Consider the following 16,809-nt stretch of genomic DNA (forward strand, 5'->3'; position numbering starts at 1 on the left):
CAATACCTGCTTCCCTTTTCCACATTATTTAAAAATTTTAACAGGCACCCTAATTTTTTCTAAACAATTTTACCTGCTATAATTATATTCAGGAAAGAGTTTCCACTCTATTCCACAGAGGACTTTTGGGATCCACTGAGAAGGGAATAGTAGGAGGAAAAAGAAAACTTTTAAATGCTCAATATAAATTCTTTAAAACAGAAATATCTTTAAATGGCAGGACATAAATTTTCTCAAGTTTTAAAGTTTATCAAAATAAAACTAGACCCCAAAAATTAACAGGAAGAAAAACATAAAAACATAAAATCCCATGACTGCAACCTAAAACCTACACTAAATTAATGGGACATTTGGGTGACATAAAGGGCTCCTCTTTCCAGCTACTTTAATGAGAACAGAATCATGGTGGCAAGAAAAAGAACACTGGAGAAGAGACTCTGTTCTAGTTCTAGACAGAAGAGTGAACAAAAGTAAGCCACTTCTGCTCTTGGGGTCTCAGTTTCCACATCTGTAAAAGGAACATTTAAGTTACTCAATGACCTAAATTTCTGTAATTCTATCTGTAAACTCCCCAGTCATTCAGATATCATTCTCTTACAGCAAGCTATAGGTTAGGCATTAATCCACAGGGGTAGCAAAAACCAAATGAATTTATGTCACGTGCAATTCTGCCACTGCAGCAAAATTGTGCAATTGCTGTAAGCCAACAAGTCTTGTGTTGAAACAGGACATCAAAGAAATAAGCTTGGATTTGCAGTGAAGCACGATGCGCTGAAACCTGCATTCACCTCTGCTCTCTCCAGAACTCCACTAAAATGGCATTAAAAATGTAAAATCCTAAAGCACAAAGAACAGGTGAGGAAACAACCACAATAAAGTTTCTGGAAGCTGAAAAGCAAATGAATAAGTTAATTGATTTAGTTGAACAAAGAAAGCAAAAACTAAGAACATTTTAAGGGGAAACCCAGAGCAAACAGAATTGTGCTGGGATGCACCAGAAAAGCTCAGAATGCCTCTGAAATTGAGGTGAGCAGGCAGGGCTGAAAACAGGAGAAGAGGCTGAAAGTCCTACCCCAAGATCCTGACTCCAAATAGCCATCAGTCAGAGGATGGGAAGTTTACTCTCTGGAAACTAAAGAGACTCTGGACAGGCATAACGAGGAGCAGGCCTACCAGACTTAAAAGATAGGGGTTAAGGGAAAGCCAATATCCACAAGGTAAATGTCCCCAGCTCTCTCTCCACTCAGCTCCCCAGATACTGGAGCCACGTGTGTAACCGATGATTGAAGCATTCTCTCTGGGGAAGAACCTGGCCCAGAGAAAAACACCTACAAACACTGATGCTGCAGATGACCCTCCAAGGAAGCTGGGTCCCTGGCTAATCACCTTATAATGAAGACGACTAGTTAACTTTTAGAAGCCCCCACACTCCAGCAATTCAGCTTTCAGTTTTTCAATGGCTCATTCTGGAATATGCGTAAGATGGCCAAGGCTATACATTTAAGGAAATTCCATAACTGAAAGACCAAAACAAATGATCAAGTAAAGGTATTTTAAGGGAACAGAGATAGTCCAGGAGGCTGAAGAAATTTTTTTAAATTATAATTAAAATACTCAGAGAAGAACTATTCCACCCATGAAACAAAAATAGAAAACTATTAAAAAGCAACAGAGAAAAAAACTCTTGAAAATTAAAAATATGATAGCAGAAATATAAAACTAATTAGAAGAGTCTAAAGATGAAGTTCAGGAGACTTCCCAGAAAGTAGAACGAACCAAAAAGATGAGAAATAGAAAAGATGGGAAAATTAAAGGACCCGTCAGTTCTAAGTTCCAAACACAAATAATAAGAGTTCCAGAGAGAAAGAATACGAGAACTGGGGTCAAGGGGGAGAAGGGCGAGGCTGATTAGAATTTAGGAACTCAAGGGGCCGGCTCCATGGCCTAGTGGTTAAGTTTGGTGCACTCTGCTTCAGAGGCCCGAGTTCGGTTCTCAAGTGAAGACATACACTACTTGTTGGTGGCCACGTCTAGGAAAATGGCATTAAATACCAAAAGAAACAGCTGGAAGAGTAGAAAATGGAGAAAAGGCAGAATGTTGGGGAGAGGAAAAGCAGGTAGTATACTTTTATGCTATATACAGGCTTAGCACTGATAAATATTAAATTTTAAAAGATTCTTAAAAGGTTAAAAAGAATGTTTTAAAATCATATCTAGGGGCCAGGCCAGTGGGCACAGCGGTCAAGTGCGCACGTTCCGCTTCAGCAGCCCGGGGTTCGCCAGTTCGGATCCCGGGTGCAGACATGGCACCACTTGTCTTCAAGCCATGCTGTGGTAGGCATCCCACAAATAAAGTAAAGGAAGATGGGCACGGATGTTAGCTCAGGGCCGGCCTTCCTCAGCAAAAAGAGGAGGATTGGCAGCAGATGTTAGTTTAGGGCTAATCTTCCTCAAAAACTATAAATAAATAAAATCATATCTAAAAATATGGTTTTCCAAGCAGGATTTCTGAGGAAAAAAAAGAATGAAAAAAATAATTTTCAAGGCAGAGAAAAATCAAAGTATTTGGAAAACTCTACACCTTAGCTTAGTGTGTGGCTTTGTTTGAAAAAAAATTAAGAGCAGGAAATAACGTTTTGCAGATAGACACTTATTTAGAAGTCTAACCACAAAATGAGCAAAAAAAAAAAGGAAAAATTCTAACATATTATGGGAAAAGTTCATGGTTTACAGCTGCATCAATCACGTCACAAATTAAAATTCTTTTTTCACTCAGTCAAGCAGATGCTAAAGCAAAGTCAACAAAACAACTTCATTGCATCACATTTTGGTCAGAAATGAAAACACTTAAAGAACTCTATTACTTCCTCAGGAAAGGAAAGCACAAATCCTGTGAATCTGCTGGAACAAGGAAAAGAGCATTCTGAGTCAGAGTCGATCCTTCTTTCCTGAAGAGTGAAACAAGCAGTAGTGGGATCCATGTGCAAATCTCAAACACCTGCTGCCCAACTTTCTCTACGACCCTAAGAAGTGGCACCTCAACTAAGAAGTAGGCTTTTCTCTATCCCCAAATACTTTAAAAATCGAAACATCTATGTTTTCTATTGCCCTTTCATAGAAAAATAAGGAGTATAACGTGGTATTTGTTCATCATATTTAATATCATCTACTTATATTCAATGAGCTTTAAAACAGTACTTATTGATGAATGTTGGGCTCTTCATGGACAGACAAGTAGAGAAGGTGTTGCCTGCTACTTACTCAGCTGTGGGACATGCAGGAAGACTGTAAACAGGGGGAAACAGCCAGATCTGATTTTTTGATAATCTTCTACTGATTTGTGACCAGGGGAGATTTTTTTTAAAAACTAATATGAAGAGGCACTTTCCCACCAAATTTACTCTGGGAAAAACATTTGCTTTCAATTTTCAGCATTAGTGAAGACAATTAGAATAGATTAGCAAGGTGTTTTAATTGTAGCATACTTTATAGCTTTCAAGTTGAATGCTTAAAAAAAAGTTTGTTTCATTGTATCTTGGAATCAGGAAGAAAACAATACTTTAAGATTCTGCATAAAGTATGATGTTCTTCCCTTTTTGAAGTTTGAGAAAATACATTAATATCTTACAAAATACAATGCATAACCAAAAGTTCCTCCAGCTTAAATAAAAAATACTATGTTCATTCTTTCATGCTTATTTCACAGAAGGGAAACAGCTAACTAGAATATGAAGAAATGCTCAAACTCACTAGTAATTAGAAAATACAAATTAAAATGAGACATTACTAAATGGCAAAAATTAGAAATGTTAACAATACCAAGTATAGGGGAGGTTGGGAATGCACTGCCTGTGGGGTATAAACTGATAAAACCATGCAGTAGCCTGATAGTACTTATGCCACAGTACCACTCCTGAGTCTGGATCCCAAAGAAATTCTCAAATACATAAATAATAGACACGTCCAAAACTGTTATTGGTAGCATTGTTTATGGTAGCCTAGCATCCATTACTATGGGAACGGATGCACACCACAGAGTACTAGGCAGAAGTTAGGAGCAATTAGCTAAATGTGCATCCAAAAACATACATAGATCTTAAAACACAGTGCTGAGTGAAAAAAGTAAAAACCAGAGTAAGATCTACAGCATTTTTATAAGGAGAATTCTATAGCTAAATTCTACAACAGTGGGATATAATGAGCAATTTTGCAATTAAACATACATATACAAAAACATCACTAAGTATTTTAGAAAGATGCATATAGAATTGAGGACATATATCGAACACATCAGAGAAGGTGCTTGTGGGGTAGGAGAGGAAAACAGGCATGGGAATGGGGGCTGAACAGAAGGCGTTTATACATCAACGCTAGACTGTGCCCAACTCATAGAGCATGAAGTCCAAAGTCAGAATAATATTTTTCATTCATGCATATGTTAATTTAGTCAATAAAAACTTACTAAAGACCCCTTGAGTGCCAAGTACTGTGCTTAAATATAAGTTTTTCTTGCTTTTCTGAAGGTTTTTTTTAAACCTCAAAACGATATGTTTTAAGATACATTTCAACAAGAAGTAGAAGGAAAAAAATAATTTACATTAGAATATATATACTATAAAGTGAGAAATTCATCATTCTTAAAAGTTTCATAAATTTTTTAAATCAAATATAAAGATACCTTGAGTCCTTTAAATGACAAACTTAAAGGAAAAGTTGAAATACAAAAAGAACTCTAAAGCCCTACAAAATTACATTGTTACATCTCATCCACAGGAAAAAGATCTTTTCTCATGGCTTTCAGTAGTGAAACAATTTGTTTTTGGAGGAGAAATTTTTTCTACTTTATTTGTTCCATGTAACTTTCCCCCCAAAGATATTTCAACTGCTCAGGAACACTTCTCATCAGATTTCTGTTTTCTAAAAGATTTCACAAGCAGACTGCTGGCTGCCAATGTAGGTGTTGTAGCTAATATGCTCATTACACTGTACTGCTAACAAAAACTGATTAACACATTCAGTGCAAAGTGACACATCTATTCCACAATCCCACGGGCAAAGAAAATGATGTCTTCCCCCCAGATTACCTGCTCCAGTGTTTTTCACAAACCCCAAATGTTAACTAGTATACATGATAATATTGGTAAACAAAATCAATAGCAACCTGAAGGACATCACATGTCTAATTTAAAATTGTAACTGCAGTGTTTCAGACTTTCATGCTAGGTGTTAGTAGGTGAGAGGATCAAAGGTGAAGAATAGGAATGGTAGGGTCAGCCACCAAGACTAGTGGAAAAAAATCCAAGATACACGATCTGTCGGTGGAGTCACCAGAATCGTTACCACACATAATAAAAGCTATCACGTTAATTTATTCAGGCTTACAAAAGATAATGCATTTTCATTCAATAATAAAAGCTAACACTGAGCACTTAACTATGTGTCAGTCATTGCTCTAAACATTTTATGTACATTATTTAATTTAATCCTCACAACAACCCAATAGACTAGATACTATTATCTCCATTTTATAGATCATTTTTCAAATCAAAAGCACGCTCTTTATCATTGCCTTTAGAACTTCCACCAAAGGGCCTCAAGTTCCACTATATCCCCTCTCTCTGCCACTGTAGTCCTCATTTCTGATTCAAAAACTTGACTGATGTTATCTCATATGAATGGAGCAGTTCTCTTCTCTGGCCAACTTCTTTCTCCTCCCTTACCACTACAGAAAGTTCCTTTATGACGTTCTCAGTTAACCCTTTCCTTACACTTATTACAAGTAAACACTATAGAAGTATATAGAGTAAAAAATGAATACCTCCCCCCAAAAAAGGGAACACCTCAATAACAGTCCTTAACATTTTACAAAAGTAGGAATATTCTATACATATTGTCCTATAATGTGACTTTTTAAAAATAACTTAACTATGGATGTCTTTCTATACCAGCAAATAGAGATCCATTGCATTCTTAAAAACGTAATGGTATTCCATTGTGCGGACTCATCATACATTATTTATCTGGTCCCTAATTAATGGACGTCATTTTTTTGCTATAACAAACAATGATGTGAAGAAAAACTTTGTACTCATAGTTTTCACACAAGTGTCTGAATATATCTATAGGAAAAATTTCTAGAAGAGGAATTGCTGGGTTACAGGCTATGCACATTTTAAATTCCAACAGACATGGCCAAATTTATGTCCAAGAAAACTGACATTCCCACAACAGTGTGTAAGAGGTCCAACTCCCCCACATGCTCATCCACTACTGGCCATCGTCAACTTGTGTAATCTTTCAATCTGACAGGTAAAAGCAGTAATTATACATTTTATATTTATTTAAATGATTAGGATTAATGAATTTATAGCTTAAATAGATTTTGAATTTATTATTAGTTGTAGGCTATGCCGAACTGCCATGGAGAAAAAAATTCAAGAAGCACATTAATTGGGGAGACTGGTAATGTTTAACCAATTTGGGAATTTGGGATTTTAGAATGGAGTAGACAATGATGCCAACCACAAATGAGTTTGGTCTCTTGATTAAAGCACACTTACCTTTCACTTGAAATGCACTGTTAACAGTTCTTTAAGCTATGTCATGTTTAAGGAATGTTTCTTTTAAAAGAGTATATTCAATTCCATAGTCATGTATTCACTTTCTCATCTTACTTACTCATAACACCCCTCTGTGTGATCAGTCCACTTTGATGATATTTTACTTTTTTATATACAAGGTTGCTTATTAATCTGGCTTTTTAACCTCTTTTAGATGTTAAAGCACAAGAGTATAATTACTATATAGCCATGAACATTCACTATAATTAAGACAATTGATATAGGTGGTTTTATTAGAAAACACAAAAAGGAGAGTAAAAGATGATGATGTTAGCAATGGCCAACCACAGATCCCTACAGCATTCTATGCCACAGATGTTCTAGACATTCAGTATTATGAAAACAAAACACTAAAACAGCCCCACATACTCTATGAGTGCTCACATAACTGAGACATCCTCTGCTCATGAATGCTGATTCACTGCCAAAGGCTAGATGTCTATGATTATAATACTGTTAGCAAGGACGGCTGAATTGAGATCTTCACACATTTTCTTACCTGATTTTCTTTGTGACTGCCTCCAGGTAACAATTTTTGTCAGGGGGACTCTAATTAGCTCTAACAGGGAATTTGACCTTATTGTCCTGATAAATTAGTATCCATAATTGTAAAAATAAGTACCACGAATTATCTAGGATTCTAGAAAGGTTTTGGCTCAAAATTGATAAATCAGTAAACTCTTCTCTACCCTTCCTTTAATTCCCAATTAAAATTTATATTCCTCACAGAGCAAACTGATCCTCAAGACTTTATTTCAAAGTCAAAAGGTCTTGCTACTTTCATATGTCCACATGGCCTATCTGAGTGAGCACATGACAGACACTACACATCATCTCTCTCATGTCAGAGATTGAAATAGAGAGAGCAGGGTGCAGGAAAGAGCAGAACACCAATGTGACAAAGTGCTAAAGCCAAGCTATAAAATTATCCTTTGGTCACTCACGGCTACATTTTGAAAAAGGTGATGCAAAGGTAGCACCTATCCAAAAGGCATCTTCCTAACTCACTAGCGACAGGGCTGCCCTCCCACCCCTCACATAACCTGCCCAGCAAGAGAACCACTGCTGGGTTCTAATGACAATGACAAGAAGCTCTGTATTCCAGCAACGACGGGAGAGATCAGAGAAGACCAGCTTCCTGGGCTCTAAACTACGGCAGACTGCCCTGCTAATCCTCCCCAAATCCCACAACATTGGGGTGGGGGTGGGGAGGCAGAAGAGAAAACAATCCAAAGTTGAATCAAGGACAGTAGCTCTGGATTACAGGAGGTCATAACATTCCTATTTGAATGGGGGGGAGGGGCAGCAGGGCAGGGGATGGGCATATACAAAAGCCTATACGTTTATAAAAACAACACAAAAATACATTTTATCTGTGATCCTTCTGATGTGCTAACCAACATCTGCCCCCAATCATTTGCCAGCCCAGGCTGCACGGAAGGCACAGAGTAGCAGGCATTTTCACACAGTGAGGCTGAAAGAGATGCTACTAGAGTGTAAATTACTAATTAGCTCAATAGAAGACAAAGAGAGAAAATACCTGTCACAGAAGGCTGTTTACAACTTGACATATAATAAAAACAACGCTGAAAATTTCAGAAGAGCGTCTTACTTTTCAGACTTCTATTAACATGTAAATGGCAAAGGAACAGTATTATAGTCTTTAAAAACTGCCCAAGTCTCAGAAACAATAATGCATGACTGGGAAGAACACTTTCCAAATAATTTGTAATTTTCTCATCCTTATGAAAGCAAAGTGTTTTTAATTATTACAATCAGCTTTAATAAGGAGCTATATTTCATAGCTTTGATGATCACTTAAGCAGGGGAGAGGAAAAGAAGCCCACAAGTGCTGTAGTTTACATTTGTGGGAATACAGCTAATAGTCCTTCCAGTGAAATCAGACAAGCCTCATTTGGCAGGTCACGTCTTTATCAGGCTATCATTTTAAGGACCATGAGGATGAGCTGGAAGGTAGCAGTGGGGATGGGGTCAGTTAAATCTCCTTATATGATGACAAGTAGAGAGACTCCAAAATTTTAGGTTTATTTTAGGGGGAGGCAAGGGAATGTTAAGATATTTATATTCATCCCCTTACCATAAGGCAAACCTATTTATATTAATTGTAACCAATGTTCTTAAGGCGGAACATTTTGCACTTAGATCTTTTCCAGCCTCTTGAAGCTACATAAAGATGTTCAAAATATCTATTTCACCTAAATATGTCTTAGTCATGGTGTTAAACAGACCTGTGGCTTCTGTTTTCACATAATAGTCAGCCGTACATCATCACTAGCTGGCATATTCTGGGGACCCACTTATGTGTGAACACACTATGGCAGGTGCTAAGGAGGTCCCCAGTAGAGGGGTATACCATGACGCAGTCTTAGCTCATGAGGGAAGGGCCTACAAACTCCTCGTTGACAGGTAAAAGAATGTTTTCCAGAATATACTGAAGACAACAAACCATAAAACCACAAAATCCACTCTAAATCCAATCTTGCAATTTCTTTGCGTCACATGCATGACTAATACCAAACACATACCAACTCACTGATATAGCAAAACATTCTTTCCTTTTCTTTTGAAAATGAAGGCCTTCATAACCTTTTGTTTTTCAAATTTACTTGTTTAAAAATATTCAAGTGAGAGAAAATGATAAAGCAAATGGGGCAATATGACAACAATTGATGAATTTGAACAAGGGTATACAGAAGTTCCTTGTACCATTTTTGCAACTTTTCTGTAAGTTTGAAACATTGTAAAAAAGACCAAAAATCACAAAAAAACAGAGTATTAACAAGAGAAGCTCCCTCAAAGGGTTGTTGTGAGGTTCAAACAATTCACATACTTAGCTCATGCTGGGAACTATTAGTTATTTTTTAAAAATGAGTGCATCAGTTATAACAAATGAACCGCTCTGGGGAGGGATGTTGATAATGGGGGAGGCTATGCATGTGTGGGGCAAAGGGTATATGGGAACTCTGTACCTTCCTCTCAATTTTGCTGTGAACTTAAAGCTGCCCTAAAAAAATAAAGTCTTAATTAAAAAAAAAAAAAAGAGTGGACCCATTTATTTAACCAAATTAAAGCATGCGTAAATGTACTCAGTATATTGCTTACACAGGTGCACACAAAGAGAAAATAGCAAAAAGTCAGCAAGCGTCTGGACAGATTTTGCTTATGGATATATGCCCTGAAGTCTGAGCTCCATTTCTCCTCAATGGGCAGCCATCTCTCAAATGCAAACCTGTAGGGTATATAACAAGTCCAGGGCCTTTTTCTAGCTAAAAAGGTGGAGAAGTAACAATCTGCAATTCAGTTAGGCATTTTAATGGTTTTGGGTTGTTTTGTTTTATAAGTACAATTTTGTCACCAAAAAAATAGTATAGAAGAACTCTGATGTAATCTTTGCATTAGACATAGCCCTTATGGTGTTTGTCCCAGGTTCCCCATTTAATAGGTTAATAACAGAACAACAGGGATAACTTAAGGACTGGCAAACCAGTTAGGGGATAAAATAAACCAGCACTGTTTAATCAGGAGAAGAACATGGTGAGGGACCACTTCACAACAACAAGCAGAGGTGATACCAGAGCACAGACTGCCTGCAAAATGCCAAGGTTCGAATTCTATCCCCACGCCTGGTAGAATTCTACTGTATGAACTAAAAAAAAGATTAAATATATCATTTAGTTACTACTTGACAAAAAACAGTAGTATCTGTGTGACAAGATTATCAATTATCAAACTAGTAGTTGTAGAAATGTGTGAGAATAACCTTGGGCAAGTCACTTAATCTCAAGGAGCCTCTATTTCATCCCACATAAAATGGGAATAGTGATAGCGCCGACCTCATGGGACGGCTAATGAGGAGTAAATGAGTTACGGTCTGCAAAGAGCTTACGACAGAGTCTGCCACAAAAGCACTACACATGCGTAGCTACTATTGTCAGGTTTATGAAGAGCTAGGGTCTTCCCAATACTAGATTCAGCAGACATTTTTACTCAAAAATTCAGAATGGGGCAAGAGAGAAGAAATATAAACATAGCATTAAGTGTGTGCTGGTTAGAGAGAAGACAGACTGTCCTTATGGAGAAAATAATTAAATGATGGAAAAGATTATCTACAAAAGTTGCCACGTTACCTCTGAAGATTTACGAAAATAGGATAAATGCTTATCTACCTGGGATGATTTAAGTGGGATATTGACTGAAGTTGCAGGATAAACTAGAGGTCCTTTCAAGGTCTCTTCCCATCCAAAGAATCTACGATTAACCAGAAAAACATTTAATTATGTACACCCTACCCATTCAAATCTGAAAGTATAAACTGAAAAGTTTTCCGCTTAGCAAATAAGATTATAACCGAAATAAAGTTGAGTAGAGTAGAATTCTACTTGATGAACAAATAAAAATAAAGCTTAAATTTATCATTGGAGTCCTTATTGATAAATAATATTATTTGAACTAAAAAGTTATCCATTTTTGGTTTTAGAAATATCACACAGAAATAACCATTCACAATGAGAACTGGTGATTTAGCACACTATGGCAGCATGCAGAAACAAAAGACAGGATCCAAATGGACTCTTTCCCTTGGCTGATCTTATAGTTTATATTTTCTTTTTCATCAATATCAAATAAGTCTAAAGTAATTAATATAAAGATATCAAGCATAAAACAATTACATTACAAAAACGGCAATACCATACACAGAGTATAACCTACTAGTAATGCCAAACACATCTAGAAAGGAAGGGAAGATGCAAACATATCTTACAGAAACAGGTGCCTCATACCAAAGTTACTCTTCAGCTTGAAAGTTAACATTTCAGACGAATCCTCTTGAGACTTAGCAGTAAAAATAGTAATTTTTAAAAATCTTCTGTTAAACTGCTAAATCAATCTAGTCACCTTGAACACCTGCTTAACAGAATCCAGAATCCATGAACACAGCAGCTGAATCCAGAAAGACTTAAGATCCTAAATTATTCATGTATATTAACAACCAATGTTTCTGATACCCACTAATCAAAATCTAATCTTTGCTATTATAAATGCCATCAACTTAATCTTTGTTTTAGACCAACACCCATAAAACAGTGGCAATACAAAATTTACACGACTTTGAAAAAAAGTACCTTTGTGTATCTGAATGTACACTAATGAAATAACCTAAAATAAGATTCTCAAGAACAGTCTGCATTTTCTTAAGTAAATTATATGCTATCCTCTGCATCATCAAATGCAAAGTAACAACCATTCATATTCTTAGCTAAATGTAAAAGGTTCAGAATAAAATCATCAAAACAAAATACTCAGTAAGAATAACCTAAATTTTGTCCCAAATTTCTTCTTTTTAATTTCCAAATGTGTCTTAAAAATCAAAAGCTTCTAGAAAATTAATATTAACATAGCCTTCTTTATTCACAACTACAAAACAGGAAAGGCAGTGGAGCTGTCCAAGGCTCCAGCTTGCATTATCTCTAAGAGGTTTTTTCACGATAAAAATTACTCATAAATTCATTATTTAACCTAAAGGGTAAGTCCCACTCTAAAATTCTCCACTATTCTACAAATCTCCCTTTCTCTATTCCATTTTGTTAAATGGGTGAGTTACCTACTACAGTGTGAAATGTCCCACACAAAGCTAAAGGCAGCTTAGGAACTCAAAGCCCTCACAGCCCTGATTTAAATCTCTTCCCCAGCAAACTTCCCTGGTTGGTTATTTGCCTTTCTCTAAAATGATTCTCACTATTCTCCAGCCACTAAAAAACAATCAGGCAGAAGTCTGGTTCATTAAGCAAAACAAAAAGATTTTCATCTTTCTCTTTCTCAACAGTGGCTCTCCATTGAAAATGAAGCTGCTGTCGATAAAGCACTCTGCCTAGCACTTGTCAGGTCCAATACTGCTACAACGCAACACTATCACACTACACAGGCACAGCCACACTGCAAATAAATACAATCCATCATCACAACACTGGTGGAATGCAGGTTTTCAGCACTGAGTTGGCGCTTTATCATTCACACAAGAACAAAATCAAATCAAAATGGGTCTCATCTTTTCAAAGTGGACATGAAAGTTGAATTAAAAGCAATGAAAGGTGGAAGCAGATTCAAGATTCCTTGAAGAGAGAAAGAGGTTTCTGGAATTCCTACTTTTATGGACAAAAGGACTCACAGTTTCAAGCCACTTATAGTTCTTTTCCCAACAAAGAATTCCTTTCCTGCACCTCCCCTCCCCTTACTTTTTAGTTTTTACCCCTCGCTCTAGGTCTCTTTCCACTCACCATGGTTCCTCCTCTTCTGCACCAAAGGCTCCCTACACTTGATCCTTCACTACAGCGTCTGTGCCCTGACCCATGCAGACCTTCTGGAGCATCTCCCCACAACACGCACATGTGATGCCCAGCTCTGTGCAGTCTACCCCAGTTCTACATCTATCAGGACCCTCCCAGCTTCCCTCACTGTTCTCTTCCCTTACTCCCCATCTCATCCTTTAAATCCTGGGGCCCATCTCTTCCGTGCTGCTCTCACCATCTGCTTTAAGCCCTGTCTCTTCGCCTCACTGTTTTTACCTCGGATCTTGCTGAACCTCGTCAATCAGCACAATTCCCAATTACCCTGTCCCAGACGGCCATCACTTCCTACACCCTTACTCTCTTCTCCTTTCAGCTTTTTGGTCCTGAATTGTCCTGTAAATGCCCCGGCTCTCATCTCTATTTCTTTTCACCCCTCCACTACGCTCTTATTCCCGACTCCACCTGGTGCCAGTCCAGTGTCTCATTCACCCTCCTTCACTTTCCAGAATTTACACCCACTGCCCACCCACTAACCCATACCTTTCTCAGAAGCTCGCAGTTCCCACCCCACCGCCAGTCCCAGTCCTTCAGCTCATCTCGCTCTGCACTAGTTCACACCCTTGTCACGTCTGGCTCTTAATCACTCTCTCTCCTCTACTTCCAACTATCACCCCAGCTCTGCCTCTCCTTGCCTTCCACTTCCAACTCTCACCCCAGCACCTCTCACCCCACTACCACCCCCTACAAAGCTTTCCCCTCCAAACCTCTGCTCTTACACCTAACCCCAGGACCCCTCTTCCTAGCCTTGCTCTTCCTAACCACATCCCCTGCCCGGCTTCCTCAACACCCACCCTGGGTTTTGCCTCCTTCCTACCTCCTCGGCTGGCTTTTTCTCACTCCTCCTCTCCCTGCCTTCTAACCCTTTTTCCCCTTAATCCTCGTCTCATTCGCAGACCCGTTCCCCTCAGCCGCCGCCAAGCCTGCCTTTCCTTCTCCCTCAAAGCTTTTACCCCAAGCCCAGTGGTCGCCCACCCCGCCAAAACCAGGCGCCGGCGCGCCCTGACTGCCGGCCCCCGCCCCGGGCGCCCCCAGCCCGCCGGCGCCGCGGTCCCGCCCCCTGCCGCCGCTCCTCCCGCCCGCGAGGCGCGCGCCGCCTTTGTCGCCCCTCACCCGGTGTGTGAGGATTTGGCTTCTTTAAAGGGGAGGGCCAGTGTGCCGGAGACTCCTGTCCCCGCCTCCGAGTCTTAGAATGGGCTCCCTGGCCGTCGCGTCCTCCCCGGTCCCCGGCCCCCCACCCCCTGGAGCTACCCGCCTAGTCGCCTCCCCACCTCCTCCGCCCCCTCCCCCGACCCCCCCCTCTATTTACCGCCATCATCAGCACGCGCGAGCTGTCACCAGGGCGCGAGACAACCGAACCCGGCCCCGCCCCCTGACCGCCCATTGGCCCGCCCGCCGAAGCCCCGCCCCCCGGGCCCCGCATTGCGCCAACGGCGCAGCGCGGGGCCCGGACCCCGACACAGACAGCGTCTCCGAGGGTTCGCGCCGCGGGCGCAAAGTTTAGGGTCAGCCACAGACTCGCGGCCGCTTTGAGCCAGGCGTAAGGGGCGGCGGCGTAGAGGGGCGTTGCGAATCGCGGGTCGAAGTTTGGTTGAAGCACAGGAGGGTAAATAAGGAGGTTTCCAGACAAAGAGACTCTTAAAGGTACAGAGTCTTATGTCTGTCCCTCCTCCTTAAAGGGCCAGACACTCTCCCGGGCCCATCTCCGCCCCCTTGTCCCCAGCCATTCAGCCCGCGGAATAGGAAAGGAATTTTACTTTGGTTACCCGCACTCTTTCTGGAGCGCCTTTAACATCTCACCCCACTGCCAAAGGGGACAGACAGCCTTTCTCACTATCCCGTCTACGTTTTTGTTTTGTTCTGTTAAAACACTAAGTTATTTTCAACCATGTCGTTCCGAAAGAAGCAGCCTCTGAACCGTGGGGTTTCCTGCGGCAACGTTTACAAAAGTTACTATTGGCTCCCAGACGGGCGAGCACGTGTCTAACTTTTGCCACAGAGGACCCCGGCGGGTCTCAGCTGTTTCACGGAAATCTCCCCCCAAGGAAGAAGTTCGCAGCTGTAAACTGAAGCAGTTCAGCAGAGTCTGGTGATGGAGGCCACAGGGAAACAGAACAGCGGCTATTTCTACAAGTCTTCTCTGCCTCGGAAAAAGCTTCCTTCCGCAACAGCCTCCTGGGTGCATTGTCCTGACATAACTTGCGGGGGGTGACGTTACCCCAAATAAGACCAACGCTGTTACTTCACCCAACACATGGCTAAAGCAGATAAAGGCTTACATTTAAATACGAGGACAAGGAAAAGGAAGAAACGTATGCGTTATCGGTTACACTGGCTCAAGGCTACAAACTTGTAAATATTAAGCAGAGAAGCACAAAAGCCAAAAAACACCAACAAAAATAAATAAAGGGGAAACAGCACGTGCATGTGTAAACATGAAACTACAAGCCTGGAGCCAAGCGCAATTAAGTGCGAAAACACTTCCAAAGGTAATTAACTTGGACATTTTTAAAAGGTTTTATGGAAGGAGAGGACCCGGTGATTGACTGACTCACTAACTGATTTGGTGAGGAGACGCCATGTGGTTCAAGAGCTCAGAGTTAGATCTAAAATTTCCTTTGTAGATCTAGCATTTCCTTTGTTGTCCATCACCTTTAACATAATTCTAAGGAATTCTTATCTTACACTGTAATTTCTTATCTATTTTCTCCCCTTACTCCCCAATCCCCCAAGAAAATTACTGGAGAATAAAGATTGTATCTTATTAAATGTTAATTCCCTAAGAAAGTACCTGACACATAATAGGTGCTTTTGTTGAGTGAAGGATTTTGGAGCCACTTAAGACTTCTGAAGGAAGGGGTGCTCTCAGAATAGCAATGCCGGCGGAAAAGATTCTCAGTGCTGTGAGCATGTATTAGATCAGTGGTTCTCCAAGTGTGGCCTGTGGAGCTCTGGGGACCCATGAGACCCTTTCAGGAGGTCCCTGAGATCAACACTATTTCATAATAATAAGACATTATCTGCCTTTGTCACTGTGATGACATTTGCACTGATACAAAAGTAATAATTGAGTAAAATTGCTGCTGCCTTAGTGCAAACGGCACTAAATTGTACCAGCATTCAAGGTATTCTTCACTGCCACCCATTCACAGGGAAGGAGGATACCTGTTTCACTTAAAGAAGTCCTTGATGAAGCACTAAAATTCTTTTTTTATTAAGTACACATCTTCTCAATAATACTATTCCATGTGACTAAATGGATGTATGCATAAAGCACTTCTGTTCCTTACCTAAGTACAATGTTTTCCTTGAGGAAAAGCACATGTGCAGTTTCTCTGAATTTTGAGCTGAATTAACAACTTTCTTCCTGGAATACCATTTTTACTTGAAAGAACAGCTAACAGATAAACTGTAGTTCTTTAGCCTTGGGTGTCAGACAGATATTTTCCCAAAAATAAACAAAGTGAGCCTGACAGCATTTGTCAAATTCAAGCTCTCAAGGAAAACTTAGAATTTTTGAAAGCTTGTATCCGCCACAGTGAGCTTAATAGCTTCCCAAGATTTTTCTGATGGAGACTGGTAGTGATATTAACAAATATGATATTTTGATATTGTATAATGAAATGTGTCAACATTTAAAAGATCTGCAGTTTTTTCCAAATGACCAATGCATGATGCTACACAATCATGCATCAGTAATAAAAGATCCCTTCAAGGTGTAAAATAAACCAACGAATGTTAATATAATAGAGTACAAAAAGTTCACTGATAGAGTCTAAGATTCCACATTGCAACTAACCTTTAGCGGAGTTGTGACATAGTAT

The 16,809-nt window shown here is 39.8% G+C and overlaps 2 protein-coding genes across 4 annotated transcripts in view; one reads left to right on the forward strand and one right to left on the reverse strand.

The window, feature by feature from the left end:
• The window catches only part of TOMM6 (translocase of outer mitochondrial membrane 6), a 74,157-nt gene extending 69,689 nt beyond the window's left edge, over positions 1-4,468 (forward strand). Inside the window, exon 3 of the mRNA XM_070245558.1 lies at positions 2,873-4,468. The gene's annotated coding sequence lies outside the window, so the exon portion shown is untranslated. The remainder of the gene's footprint in view (positions 1-2,872) is intronic.
• Positions 1-16,809, reverse strand: part of MED20 (mediator complex subunit 20) — an 85,521-nt gene that overhangs the window by 53,488 nt on the left and 15,224 nt on the right. The gene's annotated exons all lie outside the window — the stretch shown is intronic.

This window comes from Equus caballus, chromosome 20 (assembly GCF_041296265.1).
Source record: "Equus caballus isolate H_3958 breed thoroughbred chromosome 20, TB-T2T, whole genome shotgun sequence".
In the NCBI taxonomy this organism is placed as follows: Eukaryota; Metazoa; Chordata; class Mammalia; order Perissodactyla; family Equidae; genus Equus; species Equus caballus.